We start from the raw sequence: 6000 nt of genomic DNA, 5'->3' as shown, positions 1-6000 counted from the left end.
TTGATGAGGGACCACTTAGCAAAGTGTTGTTGTATGTAGTGTGTTGACAAAGTATGATGAGGACAAGCAAGTGACCTTTTGACTCAAGTTTAGACAAGTATGAATGTAAAATGAGATGTGAAGCAATGATGGACTATGCGAGACCCAAGGACAGGTTGAATGCTAAATGAAACCCTGGAGAAATGACCTAGGAAGCTCAAGATTTCCAAAACTGATTGTATTTGCTTGCTGGACTGTAACAGTTTTTCAATTCTGGACACAGACGCGACTGTATACTTCACAGACGCGGTTTCCTAACACAGACGCTACTCTGTTTAACACAGACGCGCTTTTGAGATTCTCCTGTTTATGTTTGCTGGACTGTAAAGATTTTTGCAATTCTGGGCACAGACGGGACTGTATACTGCACAGACGTTGTTATCCGACACATACGGGTTTATATTCAACACAGACGCTGTTATAAACACAGACGCTATTCTGCCCTTCACAGATGCGCTTATATGACCCAGACGCGGTTAAAACAGACACAGACGCGTTTCTGTAAAATTTGTGCAATTTTTTCCAATCTGTGAATTCGTTTTGTTGTGACCAAATCCGACTGTTTGACTGTTTTTCATGACAAGAGGACACAATGTTGATGAGGACCCAATGTTTGCAAGTGTTTAGACTCCAAAATGACTCCAAGAAAAGTGTGTTATTTGATGTAAAAATGTTTTGCATACACTTGAAGACACAAAAGACACAATGTTTTGTTGTTTGGTCTTGAATGTTTTGAATGTTTAACATAAGTCAAGCACAATTCTTATGGCTGGCCAAGACAATAGTTGTTGATCCCACATGGGGTTTTACCCCCGAGGCTACGCTATTCAGAGCGGATACTTAGATGCTTGACCTCACTGGCTCCACCCTCGGCACTCACTTCTCGAGTCAGCCAAGCATCAGTCCCCATGAAAACTCCCCATGGCGAACTTTGTATCTCTAATAAGAACCGTATGTGTGTGGGCCGCTACCAGAGGTCCGACCTCCTGCCCCAACAACTAGAAGGATTTGGGCCTCTAAAACAAAATGGTGCTATTAAGGACATCCGCTCATGTGGCCATACATGCGGCACTTTCAGCTCTGTAAATACAGAAGGCTCCCAGCCGGTAGGGGTTACGCCCTACAAATGATCAAATAAATTTGATCAAACGGGTTTATGGGGAGACATAGTGTCGGTATGAACTAATCAGCACACATTATCCATAGTTTTCACCATGAATACATTTGATTATAGTGGTTCAGATGAGGTGGGTTTTCCTCGCTACCACTTAGGTCGTCCACTTCTCACTAGTAGTCCTAATGACCACACGGGAAGACAGGCCCTCTAAAGATTGAACAAAAAGAGCCTATTGCTCAAGACACAAAAGACAATGATTCAATTTTAGTGCACCAATGGAAGTGTTTGCTAGTCTATGAAAACAAGGCACACAATAAAAATTCAAAACCCTAGCCAAGAACCTACAACAAAAGTTGTTAGTAGTTTGGGTTGTTTGACATAATCACCCCTTCCTGCAAACATACAAGTTAGGTACATTTTAAAAACCCAAAAGACTTTGTGACATAGGGGCCTTCAACAAAACGTTTTGCTTCCAAGACAAGTTGCATCAATTTAGTTAGCTAGATCTGAAAGTGTTAGTCCGAAAATAAACCAGATCTGAAACCCTAAGTACAAAATCTGAAAATCGAATCAATGAAAACTTCAAAATTCCGAAACAGTAAATACACAGACGTTGTTACCCTCAACACAGACGTGTCTGTATAACACAGACGTGGTTCTGTGATGCACAGACACACCTAAAAATCACAGACGCTCCTTTCCGACACAGATGCGGGTATAAATAACACAGATGCGTTTATGAAACACAGACGCCCCTTTCTGAAAACTGCAAAATAAAATTTGTCGAAAACACAGACGCGATTTCAGATACCATAAACGCGCCATAAAATCAAAGACGCGATCCGAAAGTTCACAGACGCGGAAAAAAAATTAAAATGCTGTCGAAAAATGTCCGATCTGCAACTTCAAAAAAAAACGCAAAATCTGCAACAAGGAGGTTAGATGCAAAGGGACAAGAGTCCCACCGGGCATGCCAAAATGTATATGGTGAAAATGGATAACAATAATAACAATATTGAAAGGCTAAATGGATTCAACCACAAAACCCTAGCCTAACAATCAACAAAGATCCACCATAACATATGAAGATTACCTAAGACAATGTAAATAAAACAAAATCACAAAGATTATACCATCACATGTCCAATAGGGTTTTGATCTCCATTCTTCCTATCTCCATTGATCTTGCTTGATATATTTGCTCTCAGATTTTATGTGCACAAGAGCTCAACAAAGAACGGAATGTGGTTGCAAGTAGGATCGTAGTGTAGTCAAGTCCTTAAGATGATTCATTAGGGTTTGATAATGAAGAAGGCATCTCCTTAAATAGAAGACACAATATGAAATGGAGGGATAAGATTGAGAGGTGTAAAAGGAGGTCGGCTATGATTAGAGGGTAGGTAGAAGAAATAATAGAATAATGAAAGGGGTAGGTAGTGTAGGAATTAAGAGATGAATGACATGTGTCATAGGTAGAAAAGGCTAATGAATTAATTAAATAAATAAAGATTTATTTAATTAATAGAAGAAGTGGGATCAATTAAATAAATAAGATATTTATTTAATTTAGGAAAATGATAATTTAAATAAATAAATGTATTTATTTAAATGAGAAATAAGGCTAGAAGAGGATAAATGAATTAATTAAATAAATAAAGATTTATTTAATTAATAGAAGAATTAAGCTTAGATAATTAAATAAATAAAATATTTATTTAATTAGACTGGACAATTTTAGGTGTCTACAGTACCAATAACATTTCTGAGTATGAATCCCTTATAACTAGTCTTAAGGAGGCTTTAGCCTTGAATGTTAAGCATATACATATCTATGGGGACTCCCAATTGATCATTAGACAAGTTACAAGAATTTATCAGACTAAGCAAGACAAATTATCACAATATAAAGACCTAGCCTTATCCTTGTTAGAAAAATTCAATTCCTATACCATGGAGCCTATCCCTCACAAGGATAATCGACATGTCGATGCAATGGCGTGTGTCGCTTCCCTCGTATCCTTATCTAGGACTCCGTGGTGGACCTTAAATTTGTTATTCATAACCTTTCTTCTCCGGCTATAATTGATAATCCTAGTGAGGTGGCTTATTTCTATACTATATATTCTGATGAATGGTATTCACATATCTCAAGATATTTGACCTATGGTACATTTCCATATTCTACAAGTAAAAACGCTATAGCTAGGATTCACAAGTTAGCCACAAGATACATTATCCTTTATAGGAGAGGTTATAATAGTCTGCTTCTTCGCTGTCTCAACAAAACAGAGATCTTGATTGCTCTTAAGGAGTCACATTCAGGTGCTTGTGGGGGGCATTTGGGGAGAAAAACCTTAGTTCAAAGGTTGCTCTGAATGGGATATTATTGGTAAACCATGGAGAAAGATTCCTTTGTGTTTGTTAAGAAGTGCCATCAGTTTCAGCAACACAACAATTTGATTCATGCTCCTGCACAAGAACACAGGTTACAAGTGGCCTCTTGGCCCTTTTCCATATAGGGTTTGGATCTTATTGGTAAAAAATTTCTGCCTTCATCCCAAGGGCATACTTTCATCATAACTGCTACAAACTATTTTACGAAGTGGGTAGAAGCGGTTCCTCTTCGATCCACTGCCGCTAAAGTAATTTGTCAATTCATCTTAGATAACATCATTTCTCAATTTGGAATACCTTCCACTTTGATCTTTGACAATGGGACTTCATTCAAGAACAAATATGTGAAGAAATTTCTCGAGAAATATTATATTCAACATCGCTTTTCCACACCTTATTATCCTCAATCTAATGGCCAAGTTGAGTCTTCTAACAAAATCCTTGGAAAAATTCCTTGTAAGATCGTAAACAAGCATGGTAAGGATTGGCACACCCAGTTGACCTATGCCCTTTGGGCTTATCAAACAAGTGTGTGCATAGCAACAGATACTACTCCCTACAATCTTTGTATGGTGTTGATGTTGTTATGCCTTTAGAGTTAGAGATTTCCTCATTGAGAATTTATCTTAAGGGTATAGTCACCGATGATTTTTATCGGAAATGATGCCTTCAACAACTTCAAATTATTGATTAATAGCATATAACCGCTTCTGAGCATATCCAAATGTATCACAAATCCTTGCAGAGAAGTTACAATGATAAGGTTATTCAACGTTCCTTCTCAGTGGGTGACCTCATGCTTATGAGAACCAACATAATGTAAATGCCTTACCTAAAGAAAGAGGAAATTTTAGCCCGAAATGGCTAGGACCATATATCATCACTGAAGTCTGTGGGCCAGCTACCTAAAAAATAGCAGATGATGAAGGTACGCCTCTTAAGGAGCCCATTAATTTTCTATGCATCTTCGTAGATATTTTGCCTAATCTTTTCTTTCATTTTCTTTTCCTTTCTTTCTTTTTTCCAAAATTGTTTGATATGGTAGCATGTCTTCATTAAAGAATGTAGTATTAAATTATTGATATTTGATCTATATTGCTTCACTCTTGACAAACATGTTTCAAATTTTTGGTTGTCTTCAATTCATTGTGTAAATTTTTTAGGAATTTACATTTTTATGTGATAGCTTATCATGCAATTTTCTTCATGTGTTTGGGGTTAGGATACATCATGTTTTGTTTAATTAAACCCTTAATTAGATCACATTAGTTATGTAGTCCTTAACTTAAACATGTTTCTTTACATCATCAATGTTGTATTTAATTAAATACTTAATTATTTAATTAGATCACACATGTATCAATTTAATCATGGGGTATTGAGAAATCAATCACATGGGAATTAAAATAGACATACATGTACATTTCCAAATTTATTACTTTTGATCAAAGCAATATACATACATTGTTTTTGCAAACTAAAAGAACACATTTGAGACCAAAGTCATTATATATATATATATATATAATCAAAAATTTTAAGGTACGTCATCATATACAAAATCGACCACTAGATACAAAATGTGGTTGTTGCTATATCAACACTATCTATGGTCGGTGGCTACTTGAGCCCTCTAGTCCCTGTCGTGGTGATCCCATGGGTGTATAACTGAACGAGCACCATGAGTGACTCTTGGAAGATCTCCTCTGATCTTGATCCATGACTATGCCTAGATACATGGTTGACTCTGCCTGGGAATCTGCTAGCTCGTGTTGTAGTTGCTCCTCCACTTCTCATCTAATCTCTAGCTCTATTTGAACAGAGTTGAATAGATCCTCGTGTCATTTGACACTCCTCTGGGGTCTATGCATGATCTATGAAGACCGAGGTATGTGTGAAACAATGAAGATGTCAGATAGGATATGTTGGATCAAAGATTGCCACTCCTGTAATCCGACTGCAAAAGAGGGAATAAAGACCAAATCACATATACATCATCATTTAAATTCAAAAACTAACTCAATTAAGTAAAAGACCCTTACCTGGATCCCCCGCCTGCCAATGTGGATCATGTGTTGTGACCATATCTAATATGGAACCCCTGCCCTCTCCATGCTCGTAGTGCCTTCATATTCCAGTAGGTGGTACTGGGAGAGATGATCGATGTAAGCTCAAGGTAGGTCTCCCGAGATCAACCTCCTCTCCTCTAACTGACACTATTGGTGGATCTAGGGCTATGGTGTCGTCTCCTGAGTGATGAGGAATATCTTCCTCCTCTATTTCCCTCTCCTCATTCTCTTCCTCCTCCTCTTGTTCTCTTTTATCACCCTCTATTCCTTCCTTCGGATCATCATCCTCATCATCCCCACCCTGACCTCCCTCCCCACCAATATCTCCATCGCCATCATCATGATCCTCCATCTCATGTTGTTCTCTCTCATCCTCCTCTC

Source organism: Cryptomeria japonica, chromosome 3 (genome assembly GCF_030272615.1).
Source record: "Cryptomeria japonica chromosome 3, Sugi_1.0, whole genome shotgun sequence".
NCBI classification, from domain to species: Eukaryota; Viridiplantae; Streptophyta; class Pinopsida; order Cupressales; family Cupressaceae; genus Cryptomeria; species Cryptomeria japonica.
Note: the sequence above shows the minus strand (reverse complement) of the source record.